Source organism: Ambystoma mexicanum, chromosome 1p (genome assembly GCF_040938575.1).
Source record: "Ambystoma mexicanum isolate Mex_15411 chromosome 1p, UKY_AmexF1_1, whole genome shotgun sequence".
NCBI classification, from domain to species: domain Eukaryota; kingdom Metazoa; phylum Chordata; class Amphibia; order Caudata; family Ambystomatidae; genus Ambystoma; species Ambystoma mexicanum.
The window spans coordinates 1,507,278,832-1,507,293,952 of record NC_090921.1 but is presented as its reverse complement, the minus strand read 5'-3'; the positions used below and the strand labels follow the sequence as shown (position 1 = coordinate 1,507,293,952).

The following is a 15,121-nucleotide window of genomic DNA, read 5'->3' as shown; positions in this document are numbered from 1 at the left end:
TCATGCCCCGTGTCTCCCTCGTGTTATCCCCACCCCTCGCTCATGCCCCATGTCTCCCTCGTGTTCGCCCCACCCCCTGCTAATCACCCATGTCTCTTTGTGTTCCCCCACCCCCGCTCATGCCCCGTGTGTCCCTCATGTTCCCCCCACCCCCCGCTCATGCCCCGTGTGTCCCATGTTCCCCCCACCCCCGCTCATGCCCCGTGTCTCCCCTGTTCCCCCACCCCCGCTCATGCCTTGTGTCTCCCTCCCGTTCCCCCAACCCCCTGCTCATTCCCTGTGTCTCTCTTCTTTCCCCCCCATCCCCGCTCATGCCCCGTGTCTCTCTTCTTTCCCCCCCGACCCCGCTCATGCCCCATGTCTCTCTTCTTTCCCCCAACCCCTGCTCATGCCCCGTGTCTCCCCTGTTCCCCCCACCCCTGCTCATGCCCCGTGTCTCTCTTGTTCCCCCGACCCCCCACTCATGCCCCGTGTCTCCCTCCTTTTACCCCACCCCTGCTCATGCCCTGTGTCTCCATTGTTCCCCCCCACCGCCCGCTCATGCCCCGTGTCTCCTATGTTCCCCCACCCCCTGCTCATGCCCCGTGTCTCCCTCCTTTCCCCCCACCCACCGCTCATGCCCCATGTCGGCCCTGTTCCCCCTACCCCCGCTCATTCCCCGTGTCTCCCTCGTGTTGCCCCCCACCCCGCTCATGCCCCGTTCCCCCATCCCCCGCTCATGCCCTGTGTCTCCCTCGTGTCCCCCCCAACCCCGCTCATGCCCCGTGTCTCCCTCGTGTTATCCCCACCCCTCGCTCATGCCCCGTGTCTCCCTCGTGTTCACCCCACCCCCTGCTAATGCCCTGTGTCTCCCTTGTGTTCCCCCCACCCCCGCTCATGCCCGGTGTCTCCCTCCTGTAACCCCACCCCCTGCTCATGCCCCGTATCTCCCATGTTCCCCCACCCCCCGCTCATGCCCCGTGTCTCCCTTGTGTTGCCCCCCACCCCCGCTCGTGCCCCGTGTCTGCCCTGTTCCCCCACCCCCGTATCTCCCTCATGTTATCCCCCACCCCTCGCTCATGCCCCGTGTCTCCCTCGTGTACCCCCATCCCCCGCTCATGCCCCTTGTCTCTCTCCTGTTGTCCCCACCCCCCGCTCATGCCCCGTGTCGCCCTCGTGTTCCCCCCACCCCTCGCTCATGCCCCATGTCTCCCTCGTGTTCGCCCCACCCCCTGCTAATGCCCCATGTCCCCTTGTGTTCCCCCACCCCCGCTCATGCCCTGTGTCTCCCTCGTGTTCCCCCCACCCTGCTCATGCCCCGTGTCTCCCCTGTTCCCCCACCCCCGCTCATGCCTTGCCTCCCTCCCGTTCCCCCAACCCCCTGTGTCTCTCTTTCCCCCATCCCCGCTCATGCCCCGTGTCTCTCTTCTTTCCCCCCGACCCCCCGCTCATGCCCGATGTCTCTCTTCTTTCCCCCATCCCCTGCTCATGCCCCGTGTCTCCCTCCTTTTCCCCCACCCCTGCTCATGCCCTGTGTCTCCCATGTTCCCCCCCACCGCCCGCTCATGCCCCGTGTCTCCCATGTTCCCCCACCCCCCGCTCATGCCCCGTGTCTCCCTCCTTTCCCCCCACCCACCGCTCATGCCCCATGTAGGCCCTGTTCCCCCCACCCCCGCTCATGCCCCATGTCTCCCTCGTGTTGCCCCCCCACCCCGCTCATGCCCCGTGTCTGCCCTGTTCCCCCATCCCCCGCTCATGCCCCATGTCTCCCATGTTCCCCCACCCCCCGCTCATGTCTCATGTCGGCCGTGTTCCCCCCACCCCCCGCTCATGCCCCGTGTCTCCCTCGTGTTGCCCCCCACCCCGCTCATGCCCCGTGTCTGCCCTGTTCCCCCATCCCCCGCTCATGCCCCGTGTCTCCCTCGTGTTCCCCCCACCCCCGCTCATGCCCCGTGTCTCCCTCGTGTTATCCCCACCCCTCGCTCATGCCCCATGTCTCCCTCGTGTTCGCCCCACCCCTTGCTAATCATCCATGTCTCCTTGTGTTCCCCCACCCCCGCTCATGCCCCGTGTGTCCCTCATGTTCCCCCCACCCCCCGCTCATGCCCCGTGTGTCCCATGTTCCCCCCACCCCCGCTCATGCCCCGTGTCTCCCCTGTTCCCCCACCCCCGCTCATGCCTTGTGTCTCCCTCCCGTTCCCCCAACCCCCTGCTCATTCCCTGTGTCTCTCTTCTTTCCCCCCCATCCCCGCTCATGCCCCGTGTCTCTCTTCTTTCCCCCCGACCCCGCTCATGCCCCATGTCTCTCTTCTTTCCCCCATCCCCTGCTCATGCCCCGTGTCTCCCCTGTTCCCCCCACCCCTGCTCATGCCCCGTGTCTCTCTTGTTCCCCCGACCCCCCACTCATGCCCCGTGTCTCCCTCCTTTTACCCCACCCCTGCTCATGCCCTGTGTCTCCATTGTTCCCCCCCACCGCCCGCTCATGCCCCGTGTCTCCTATGTTCCCCCACCCCCTGCTCATGCCCCGTGTCTCCCTCCTTTCCCCCCACCCACCGCTCATGCCCCATGTCGGCCCTGTTCCCCCTACCCCCGCTCATTCCCCGTGTCTCCCTAGTGTTGCCCCCCACCCCGCTCATGCCCCGTTCCCCCATCCCCCGCTCATGCCCTGTGTCTCCCTCGTGTCCCCCCCAACCCCGCTCATGCCCCGTGTCTCCCTCGTGTTATCCCCACCCCTCGCTCATGCCCCGTGTCTCCCTCGTGTTCACCCCACCCCCTGCTAATGCCCTGTGTCTCCCTTGTGTTCCCCCCACCCCCGCTCATGCCCCGTGTCTCCCTCGTGTTGCCCCCCCACCCCGCTCATGCCCCGTGTCTGCCCTGTTCCCCCATCCCCCGCTCATGCCCCATGTCTCCCATGTTCCCCCACCCCCCGCTCATGTCTCATGTCGGCCGTGTTCCCCCCACCCCCCGCTCATGCCCCGTGTCTCCCTCGTGTTGCCCCCCACCCCGCTCATGCCCCGTGTCTGCCCTGTTCCCCCATCCCCCGCTCATGCCCCGTGCCTCCCTCGTGTTCCCCCCACCCCCGCTCATGCCCCGTGTCTCCCTCGTGTTATCCCCCCCTCGCTCATGCCCCATGTCTCCCTCGTGTTCGCCCCACCCCCTGCTAATCACCCATGTCTCCTTGTGTTCCCCCACCCCCGCTCATGCCCCGTGTGTCCCTCATGTTCCCCCCACCCCCCGCTCATGCCCCGTGTGTCCCATGTTCCCCCCACCCCCGCTCATGCCCCGTGTCTCCCCTGTTCCCCCACCCCCGCTCATGCCTTGTGTCTCCCTCCCGTTCCCCCAACCCCCTGCTCATTCCCTTTGTCTCTCTTCTTTCCCCCCCATCCCCGCTCATGCCCCGTGTCTCTCTTCTTTCCCCCCGACCCCGCTCATGCCCCATGTCTCTCTTCTTTCCCCCATCCCCTGCTCATGCCCCGTGTCTCCCCTGTTCCCCCCACCCCTGCTCATGCCCCGTGTCTCTCTTGTTCCCCCGACCCCCCACTCATGCCCCGTGTCTCCTTCCTTTTACCCCACCCCTGCTCATGCCCTGTGTCTCCATTGTTCCCCCCCACCGCCCGCTCATGCCCCGTGTCTCCTATGTTCCCCCACCCCCTGCTCATGCCCCGTGTCTCCCTCCTTTCCCCCCACCCACCGCTCATGCCCCATGTCGGCCCTGTTCTCCCTACCCCCGCTCATTCCCCGTGTCTCCCTCGTGTTGCCCCCCACCCCGCTCATGCCCCGTTCCCCCATCCCCCGCTCATGCCCTGTGTCTCCCTCGTGTCCCCCCCAACCCCGCTCATGCCCCGTGTCTCCCTCGTGTTATCCCCACCCCTCGCTCATGCCCCGTGTCTCCCTCGTGTTCACCCCACCCCCTGCTAATGCCCTGTGTCTCCCTTGTGTTCCCCCCACCCCCGCTCATGCACCGTGTCTCCCTCCTGTAACCCCACCCCCTGCTCATGCCCCGTATCTCCCATGTTCCCCCACCCCCCGCTCATGCCCCGTGTCTCCCTTGTGTTGCCCCCCACCCCCGCTCATGCCCCTTGTCTCTCTCCTGTTGCCCCCACCCCCCGCTCATGCCCCGTGTCGCCCTCGTGTACCCCCATCCCCCGCTCATGCCCCTTGTCTCTCTCCTGTTGCCCCCACCCCCCGCTCATGCCCCGTGTCGCCCTCGTGTTCCCCCCACCCCTCGCTCATGCCCCATGTCTCCCTCGTGTTCGCCCCACCCCCTGCTAATGCCCCATGTCCCCTTGTTCCCCCCACCCCCTCTCATGCCTCATGTCTGCCCTGTTCCCCCTCACCCCCCGCTCATGCCCCATGTCTCCCTTGTGTTGCCCCCCACCCCTGCTCATGCCCCGTGTCTGCCCTGTTCCCCCACCCCCGTATCTCCCTCATGTTATCCCCCAGCCCTCGCTCATGCCCCGTGTCTCCCTCGTGTACCCCCATCCCCCGCTCATGCCCCTTGTCTCTCTCCTGTTGCCCCCACCCCCCGCTCATGCCCCGTGTCGCCCTCGTGTTCCCCCCACCCCTCGCTCATGCCCCATGTCTCCCTCGTGTTCGCCCCACCCCCTGCTAATGCCCCATGTCCCCTTGTGTTCCCCCACCCCCGCTCATGCCCTGTGTCTCCCTCGTGTTCCCCCCACCCTGCTCATGCCCCGTGTCTCCCCTGTTCCCCCACCCCCGCTCATGCCTTGTCTCCCTCCCGTTCCCCCAACCCCCTGTGTCTCTCTTCTTTCCCCCATCCCCGCTCATGCCCCGTGTCTCTCTTCTTTCCCCCCGACCATGCCCGATGTCTCTCTTCTTTCCCCCATCCCCTGCTCATGCCCCGTGTCTCCCCTGTTCCCCCCACCCCTGCTCATGCCCCGTGTCTCTCTTGTTCCCCCGACCCCCCACTCATGCCCCGTGTCTCCCTCCTTTTCCCCCACCCCTGCTCATGCCCTGTGTCTCCCATGTTCCCCCCCACCGCCCGCTCATGCCCCGTGTCTCCCATGTTCCCCCACCCCCTGCTCATGCCCCGTGTCTCCCTCCTTTCCCCCCACCCACCGCTCATGCCCCATGTCGGCCCTGTTCCCCCCACCCCCGCTCATGCCCCGTGTCTCCCTCGTGTTGCCCCCCCACCCCGCTCATGCCCCGTGTCTGCCCTGTTCCCCCATCCCCGGCTCATGCCCTGTGTCTCCCCGTGTTCCCCCCACCCCCGCTCATGCCCCGTGTCTCCCTCGTGTTATCCCCACCCCTCGCTCATGCCCCGTGTCTCCCTCGTGTTCGCCCCACCCCCTGCTAATGCCCTGTGTCTCCCTTGTGTTCCCCCCACCCCCCGCTCATACCCCGTGTCTCCCTCCTGTAACCCCACCCCCTGCTCATGCCCCGTGTCTCCCATGTTCCCCCACCCCCCGCTCATGCCCCGTGTCTCCCTTGTTCCCCCCACCCCCTCTCATGCCTCATGTCTGCCCTGTTCCCCCTCACCCCCCGCTCATGCCCCATGTCTCCCTTGTGTTGCCCCCCACCCCTGCTCATGCCCCGTGTCTGCCCTGTTCCCCCACCCCCGTATCTCCCTCATGTTATCCCCCACCCCTCGCTCATGCCCCGTGTCTCCCTCGTGTACCCCCACCCCCGCTCATGCCCCTTGTCTCTCTCCTGTTGCCCCCACCCCCCGCTCATGCCCCGTGACTCCCTCGTGTTCCCCCCACCCCCTGCTCATGCCCTGTGTCTGCCCTGTTCCCCCGACCCCCCCGCTCATGCCCCGTGTCTCCCTCCTGTACCCCCACCCCCGCTCATGCCCTGTGTCTGCCCTGTTCCCTCCACCCCTCGCTCGTGCCCTGTGTCTCCCTCGTGTTCCACCCACCCCCGCTAATGCCCCGTGTCTCCCTTGTGTTCCCCCCACCCCCACTCATGCCCCGGGTCTCCCTTGTGTTCCCCCACCCCCGCTCATGCCCCGTGTCTCCCTCATGTTACCCCCAACCCCCTGCTCATGCCTGTGTTTCTCTCCTGTTCCCCCCACCCCCGCTCATGCCCCGTGTCTCCCTCCTGTAACCCCACCCCCTGCTCATGCCCCGTGTCTCCCTTGTTCCCCCACCCCCTCTCATGCCTCATGTCTTCCCTATTCCCCCTCACCCCCCGCTCATGCCCCGTGTCTCCCTTGTGTTGCCCCCCACCCCCGCTCATGCCCCGTGTCTGCCCTGTTCCCCCACCCCCGTATCTCCCTCATGTTATCCCCCACCCCTCGCTCATGCCCCGTGTCTCCCTCGTGCACCCCCACCCCCCGCTCATGCCCCTTGTCTCTCTCCTGTTGCCCCCACCCCCCGCTCATGCCCCGTGACTCCCTCGTGTTCCCCCCACCCCCTGCTCATGCCCCGTGTCTGCCCTGTTCCCCTGACCCCCCCGCTCATGCCCCGTGTCTCCCTCCTGTACCCCCACCCCCGCTCATGCCCTGTGTCTGCCCTGTTCCCTCCACCCCTCGCTCATGCCCCGTGTCTCCCTCGTGTTCCACCCATCCCCGCTAATGCCCCGTGTCTCCCTTGTGTTCCCCCACCCCCCACTCATGCCCCGGGTCTCCCTTGTGTTCCCCCCACCCCCGCTCATGCCCCGTGTCTCCCTCATGTTACCCCCCACCCCCTGCTCATGCCTGTGTTTCCCTCCTGTTCCCCCCACCCCCCGTTCATGCCCCGTGTTTCCCTCGTGTTCCCCCACTCCCCACCCATGCCCCGTGTCTCACTCGTGTTCCCCCCACCCCGGCTCATGCCCCTAGTCTCCTTCGTGTTCCCCCCACCCCTGCCCCGGGTCTCCCTCGTGTACCCCCCCACCCCCTGCTCATGCCCCGTATCTCCCTCCTTTTCCCCCCACACCCTGCTCATGCCCCATGTCTCCCCTGTTCACCCCCACCCCCGTGTCTCCCTCCTTTTCCCTGGCAGACCCCGCTCATGCCCCATTTCTCCCATTCCCCCCACCACCCGCTCATGCCCCGTGTCTCCATCCTTCTCCCACCCATCCCCCGCACATGCCCTGTGTCTCCCTCCCGTTCCCCCACACCTCTCGCTCATGCCCCGTGTCTGCCCTGTTCCCCCCACTCCCTCGTGTTGCCCCACCCCCGCTCATGCCCCATGTCTGCCCTGATCCCCCCCACCCCCACTCATGCCCCGTGTCTCCCTCGTGTTCCCCCCACCCCCGTTCATGCCCCGTGTCTCCCTCGTGTTCCCCCCACCCCCGTTCATGCCCCGTGTCTCCCATGTGTTATCCCCCACCCCCGCTCATGCCACGTGTCTCCCTCGTGTACCCCACCCCCCGCTCATGCCCTGTCTCTCCCTTGTGTTACCCCTACCCACGCTCATGTGCCGTGTCTCCCTTGTGTACCCCACACCCCCGCTCATGGCCCGTGTCTCACTCGTGTTCCTCCCACCCCCGCTCATGCCCCGCATCTCCCTTGTGTACCGGCCACCCCCCGCTCTTGCCCTGTGTCTCCCTCCTTTTCCCCCACCCCCACTCATGCCCTGTGTTTCCCATGTCCCCCACCCCCCGCTCATGCCCCATGTCTCTCCCATGTTCCCCCCACCCCCGCTCATGCCCCATGTCTCCCATGTTCCCCCTACCACCCGCTCATGGCCCGTGTCTCCCCTGTTCCCCCACCCCCACTCATGCCCCGTGTCTCCCATGTTCCCCCCACCCCCGCTCATGCCCCGTGTCTCCCTCATGTTACCCCCCCGCTCATGCCTGTGTTTCCCTCCTGTTCCCCCCACCCCCCGTTCATGCCCCGTGTTTCCCTCCTGTTCCCCCCACCCCCCGTTCATGCCCCGTGTTTCCCTCGTGTTCCCCCACTCCCCACCCATGCCCCGTGTCTCACTCGTGTTCCCCCCACCCCCGCTCATGCCCTTGTCTCCTTTGTGTTCCCCCCACCCCTGCTCATGCACCGTGTCCCCCTCGTGTACCCCCCACCCCCTGCCCATGCCCTGTGTCTCCCTCCTTTTCCCCCCACACCCTGCTCATGCCCCATGTCTCCCCTGTTAACCCCACCCCGTGTCTCCCTCCTTTTCCCTGGCAGCCCCCGCTCATGCCCCATTTCTCCCGTTCCCCCCACCACCCGCTCATGCCCGTGTCTCCCTCCTTTTCCCACCCATCCCCTGCACATGCCCTGTGTCTCCCTCCCGTTCCCCCACACCTCCCGCTCATGCCCCGTGTCTGCCCTGTTCCCCCCACTCCCTCGTGTTGCCCCACCCCCCGCTCATGCCCCATTTCTGCCCTGATCCCCCCCATCCCCGCTCATGTTCCGTGTCTCCCTCGTGTTCCCCCCCACCCCCCGTTCATGCCCCGTGTCTCCCATGTAACCCCCCACATCACGCTCATGCCCCGTGTCTCCCTCGTGTTATCCCCCACCCCCGCTCATGCCACGTGTCTCCCTCGTGTACCCCCCACCCCCCGCTCATGCTCCATATCTCCCATGTTCCCCCCACCACCGGCTCATGGCCCGTGTCTCCCCTGTTCCCCCACCTCCCACTCATGCCCTGTGTCTCCCATGTTCCCCCCACCCCCGCTCATGCCCCATGTCTGCCCTGTTCCCCCAACCCCCCGCTCATGACCCATTTCCCCATGTTCCCCCCACCCCCGCTCATGCCCCATGTCTCCCATGTCCCCCCGACCCCTGCTCATGCCCCATGTCTCCTCTGTTCCCCCACCCCCGCTCATGCCCTATGTCTCCCTCCCGTTCCTCCCCAACCCCCGGCTCATGCCCCGTGTCTCACTTCTTTCCACCCCACTCCCTGCTCATGCCATGTGTCTCTCTTCTTTCCCCCCAGCCATGCTCATGCCCCGTGTCTCCCTCCTGTACCCTCCACCCCCCGCTCATGACCCGTGTTTGCCCTGTTCGACCCACCCCCTGCTCAAGCCCCATGTCTCCCTTGTGTACCCCCCAGCCCCGCTCATGCCCTGTGTCTCACTCGTGTTCCCCCACCTCCTGCTCATGCCCCGTGTCTCACTCGTGTACCCCACACACCCCGCTCATGCCCCGAGTCTCCCTCCATTTCCCCCATCCCCGCTCATGCCCTGTGTCTCCCATGTTCCCCCACACCCTGCTCATGCCCTGCGTCTCCCATGTTCCCCCACCCCCCGCTCATGCCCCGTGTCTCCCTCCTGTACCCCCACCCCCCGCTCATGCCCCATGTCTCCCATGTTCCCCCCACACCCCGCCCATGCCCCATGTCTCCCTCGTGTTATTCCCACCCCCGCTCATGCCCCGTGTCTCACTCGTGTTCCCCCCACCCCCGCTCATGCCCCTTGTCTCCTTTATGTTCCCCCCAACCCCGCTCATGCCCCGCATCTCCCTCGTGTACCGCCCACCCCCCGCTCTTGTCCTGTGTCTCCCTCCTTTTCCCCCACCCCCGCTCATGCCCTGCGTTTCCCATGTCCCCCCACCCCCCGCTCATGCCCCATGTCTCTCCCATGTTCCCCCCAGCCCCGCTCATGCCCCATGTCTCTCCCATGTTCCCCCCACCACCCGCTCATGGCCCGTGTCTCCCCTGTTCCCCCACCCCTCGCTCATGCCCCGTGTCTCCCATGTTCCCCCCTCCCCCCACTCATGCCCCATGTCTGCCCTGTTCCCCCCCACCCCCTGCTCATGCCCCATTTCTCCATGTTCCCCCCACCCCCTGCTCATGCCCCAGGTCTCCCATGTTCCTCCCCACCCCCGCTCATGCCCCATGTCTCGCACCCGTTCCCCCAACCCCCTGCTCATGCCCCGTGTCTCTCTTCTTCCCCCCCACCCCGCTCATGCCCCGTGTCTCCCTCCTGTAACCCCACCCCCTGCTCATGCCCCGTGTCTCCCATGTTCCCCCACCCCCCGCTCATGCCCCGTGTCTCCCTTGTTCCCCCCACCCCCCTCTCATGTCCCGTGTCTCCCTCCTTTTTGCCCACCCCCGCTCATGCCCCTTGTCTGCCCTGTTCCCCCCTCCTCCGCTCATGCCCCGTGTCTCCCTTGTGTTGCCCCCAACCCCCGCTCATGCCCCGTGTCTGCCCTGTTCCCACACCCCCGTATCTCCCTCATTTTATCCCCCACCCATCGCTCATGCCCCGTGTCTCCCTCGTGTACCCCCCCACCCCCCGCTCATGCCCCTTGTCTCTCTCCTGTTGCCCCCACCCCGCTCATGCCCTGTGACTCCCTCGTGTTCTCCCCACACTCTGCTCATGCCCCGTGTCTGCCCTGTTCCCCCACCCCCGCTCATGCCCCATGTCTGCCCTGTTCCCCCACCCCCCGCTCATGCCCCCTGTCTCCCTCCTGTACCCCCCACCCCCGCTCATGCCCTGTGTCTGCCCTGTTCCCTCCACCCCCTGCTCATTGCTCATGCCCCATGTCTCCCTCGTGTTCCACCCACCCCCGCTAATGCCCCGTGTCTCCCTTGTGTTCCCCCCACCCCTGCTCATGCCCCGTGTCTCCCTTGTGTTTCCCCCACCCACCCCTCATGCCCCGTGTCTCCCTCATGTTACCCCCCCACCACCCGCTCATGCCCATGTTTCCCTCCTGTTCCCCCACCGCCTGTTCATGCCCCGTGTTTCCCTCGTGTTCCCCCACTCCCCTCTCATGCCCTGTGTCCCCCTCATGTTACCCCCCACCCATGCCCCTTCTCTCTCCTGTTGCCCCCACCCCCCGCTCATGCCCCATGTCTACCCCCTGTTTCCCCTACCCCCCGCTCATGCCCTGTGTCTCCCTCCTGTACTACCCACCTCCCGCTCATGCCCTTTGTCTGTCCTGTTCCCCATTACCCCCGCTCATGCCCTGTGTCTCCGTTGTGTTACCCCTGTGTCTCCCTTGTGTTACCCCCAGCCCCCCTCATGTCCTGTGTCTCTCTCCTCTTCTCCCCACCCCCCGCTCATGCCCTGTGTCTCCCTCCTGTTGCCCCCACTCCCCACTCATGCCCGTGTCTCTCCCCCGTTCTCCCCCGCTCATGCCCCATGTCTCTCCCCTGTTCCCCCCACTCATGCCCCGTATCTTTCCCCTGTTCCCCCTGCTCATGCCCCGTGTCTCTCCCTGTTCCCCCCACCCACCGCTATTACCCCGTGTCTCCCTCCTGTTCCCCCACCCCCCGTTCATGCACCGTGTCTCCCGTTCCCCCCCACCCCCTGATCATGCCCCGTGTCTCTCCCCTGTTCCCCCGTCCCCTGCTCATGCCCCATGTCTCCCTCCTTTTCCCCCCACACCCCGCTCATGCCCCATGTCTCCCCTGTTCACCCCCACCCCGTGTCTCCCTCCTTTTCCCTGGCACCCCCCGCTCATGCCCCGTTTCTCCCGTTCCCCACACCCCCCACCACCCGCTCATGCCCCGTGTCTCCATCCTTTTCCCACCCATCCCCTGCACATGCCCTGTGTCTCCCTCCCGTTCCCCCACACCTCCCGCTCATACCCCGTGTCTCCCATGTTCCCCCCCACCCCCGCTCATGCCCCGTGTCTGCCCTGTTCCCCCCACTCCCTCGTGTTGCCCCACCCCCGCTCATGCCCCATGTCTGCCCTGATCCCCCCACCCCCGCTGATGCCCCGTGTCTCCCTCGTGTTCCCCCCACCCCCCGTTCATGCCCCGTGTCTCCCATGTTCCCCGCACACCCCGCTCATGCCCCATGTCTCCCTCGTGTTATCCCCCACCCCCGCTCATGCCCTGTGTCTCCCTCGTGGACCCCCACCCCCGCTCATGTGTATGTGTCCCTCGTGTACCTCTCACCCCGCTCATGCCCCGTGTCTCACTTGTGATCCCCCCACCCCCGCTCATGCCCCGCATCTCCCTCGTGTACTGCCCCACCACCTGCTCATGCCCCGTGTCTCCCTTGTGTACCCCACACACCCCGCTCATGCCCCGAGTCTCCCTCCATTTCCCCCACCCCCCGCTCATGCCCCGTGTCTCCCCTGTTCCCCCCACCCCCGCTCATACCCCGTGTCTGCCCTGTTCCCTCCACCCCCTGCTCATTGCTCATGCCCCATGTCTCCCTCGTGTTCCACCCACCCCCGCTAATGCCCCGTGTCTCCCTTGTGTTCCCCCCACCCCTGCTCATGCCCCGTGTCTCCCTTGTGTTCCCCCCACCCACCCCTCATGCCCCGTGTCTCCCTCATGTTACCCCCCCACCACCCGCTCATGCCCATGTTTCCCTCCTGTTCCCCCACCGCCTGTTCATGCCCCGTGTTTCCCTCGTGTTCCCCCACTCCCCTCTCATGCCCTGTGTCCCCCTCATGTTACCCCCCACCCATGCCCCTTCTCTCTCCTGTTGCCCCCACCCCCCGCTCATGCCCCATGTCTACCCCCTGTTTCCCCTACCCCCCGCTCATGCCCTGTGTCTCCCTCCTGTACTACCCACCTCCCGCTCATGCCCTTTGTCTGTCCTGTTCCCCATTACCCCCGCTCATGCCCTGTGTCTCCGTTGTGTTACCCCTGTGTCTCCCTTGTGTTACCCCCAGCCCCCCTCATGTCCTGTGTCTCTCTCCTCTTCTCCCCACCCCCCGCTCATGCCCTGTGTCTCCCTCCTGTTGCCCCCACTCCCCACTCATGCCCGTGTCTCTCCCCCATTCTCCCCCGCTCATGCCCCATGTCTCTCCCCTGTTCCCCCCACTCATGCCCCGTATCTTTCCCCTGTTCCCCCTGCTCATGCCCCGTGTCTCTCCCTGTTCCCCCCACCCCCGCTATTACCCCGTGTCTCCCTCCTGTTCCCCCACCCCCCGTTCATGCACCGTGTCTCCCGTTCCCCCCCACCCCCTGATCATGCCCCGTGTCTCTCCCCTGTTCCCCCCACCCCCGCTATTACCCCGTGTCTCCCTCCTGTTCCCCCACCACCCGCTCATGCCCCGTGTCTCCATCCTTTTCCCACCCATCCCCTGCACATGCCCTGTGTCTCCCTCCCGTTCCCCCACACCTCCCGCTCATACCCCGTGTCTCCCATGTTCCCCTCACCCCCCGCTCATGCCCCGTGTCTGCCCTGTTCCCCCCACTCCCTCGTGTTGCCCCACCCCCGCTCATGCCCCATGTCTGCCCTGATCCCCCCACCCCCGCTGATGCCCCGTGTCTCCCTCGTGTTCCCCCCCCCCCGTTCATGCCCCGTGTCTCCCATGTTCCCCGCACACCCCGCTCATGCCCCATGTCTCCCTCGTGTTATCCCCCACCCCCGCTCATGCCCTGTGTCTCCCTCGTGGACCCCCACCCCCGCTCATGTGTATGTGTCCCTCGTGTACCTCCCACCCCGCTCATGCCCCGTGTCTCACTTGTGATCCCCCCACCCCCGCTCATGCCCCGCATCTCCCTCGTGTACTGCCCCACCACCTGCTCATGCCCCGTGTCTCCCTTGTGTACCCCACACACCCCGCTCATGCCCCGAGTCTCCCTCCATTTCCCCCACCCCCCGCTCATGCCCCGTGTCTCCCCTGTTCCCCCCACCCCCGCTCATACCCCGTGTCTCCCCTGTTTCCCCCACCCCCTGCTCATGCCCCGTGTCTCCCCTGTTTCCCCCACCCTCCGCTCATGCCCGTGTCTCCCTCCATTTCCCCCACACCCCACTCATGCCCTGTGTCTCCCCTGTTCCCCCCACCCCCCGCTCATGCCCCGTGTCTCCCCTGTCCCCCAACCCCTGCTCATGCCCTGTGTCTCCCATGTTCCCCCCAACCCCCGCTCATGCCGCGTGTCTGCCCTGTTCCCCCACTCCCTCGTGTTGCCCCACCCCCGCTCATGCCCCATGTCTGCCCTGATTCTCCCCTCCCCCGCTCATGCCCCGTGTCTCCCTCGTGTTCCCCCCACCCCCGTTGTCTCTCCTGTTCACCCCACTCCCCGCTCATGCCGTGTCTCCCTCCTTTTCCCCTCCACCCCCGCTCATGCCCCATTTCTCCCCTGTTCCCCCATCCCCTGCTCATGCCCCATGTCTCCCTCCTTTCCCCCCACACCCCGCTCATGCCCCATGTCTACCCTGTTCACCTCCACCCCGTGTCCCCCTCCTTTTCCCTGGCACCCCCCGCTCATGCCCCGTTTCTCCCGTTCCCCACACCCCCCACCACCCGCTCATGCCCCGTGTCTCCATCCTTTTCCCACCCATCCCCCGCACATGCCCTGTGTCTCCCTCCCGTTCCCCCACACCTCCCGCTCATACCCCGTGTCTCCCATGTTCCCCCCCACCCCCCCGCTCATGCCCCGTGTCTGCCCTGTTCCCCCCACTCCCTCGTGTTGCCCCACCCCGCTCATGCCCCATGTCTGCCTTGATCCCCCCACCCCCGCTGATGCCCCGTGTCTCCCTCGTGTTCCTCCCACCCCCCGTTCATGCCCCGTGTCTCCCATGTTCCCCCCACACCCCGCTCATGCCCTGTGTCTCCGTGTTATCCCCCACCCCCGCTCATGCCCTGTGTCTTCCTCGTGGACCCCCACCCCCGCTCATGTGCCATGTCTCCCTCGTGTTCCCCCCACCCCCCGCTCCTGCCCCATGTCTCCCATGTTCCTCCCCACCCCCGCTCATGCCCCATGTCTCCCCTGTTCCCCCACCCCCCGCTCATGCCCCATGTCTCCCACCCGTTCCCCCAACCCCCTGCTCATGCCCCGTGTCTCTCTTCTTTCTCCCCACCCCCGCTCATGCCCCGTGTCTCCCTCCTGTAACCCCACCCCCTGCTCATGCCCCGTGTATCCCATGTTCCCCCACCCCCCGCTCATGCCCAGTGTCTCCCTTGTTACCCCCACCCCCTCTCATGTCCCGTGTCTCCCTCCTTTTCGCCCACCCCCGCTCATGCCCCTTGTCTGCCCTGTTCCCCCCACCCCCGCTCATGCCCCGTGTCTCCCTTGTGTTGCCCCAACCCCCGCTCATGCCCCGTGTCTGCCCTGTTCCCCCCACTCCCTCGTGTTGCCCCACCCCGCTCATGCCCCATGTCTGCCTTGATCCCCCCATCCCCGCTGATGCCCCGTGTCTCCCTCGTGTTCCTCCCACCCCCCGTTCATGCCTCGTGTCTCCCATGTTCCCCCCACACCCCGCTCATGCCCTGTGTCTCCCTCGTGTTATCCCCCACCCCCGCTCATGCCCTGTGTCTTCCTCGTGGACCCCCACCCCCGCTCATGTGCCATGTCTCCCTCGTGTTCCCCCCACCCCACGCTCATGCCCCATGTCTCCCATGTTCCTC

At 66.7% G+C, this 15,121-nt stretch overlaps 1 protein-coding gene across 1 annotated transcript in view; it reads left to right on the top strand.

Moving 5' to 3' along the window:
• ARHGAP30 (Rho GTPase activating protein 30) overlaps nucleotides 1–15,121 on the top strand; it is a 2,240,907-nt gene that overhangs the window by 1,915,223 nt on the left and 310,563 nt on the right. The gene's annotated exons all lie outside the window — the stretch shown is intronic.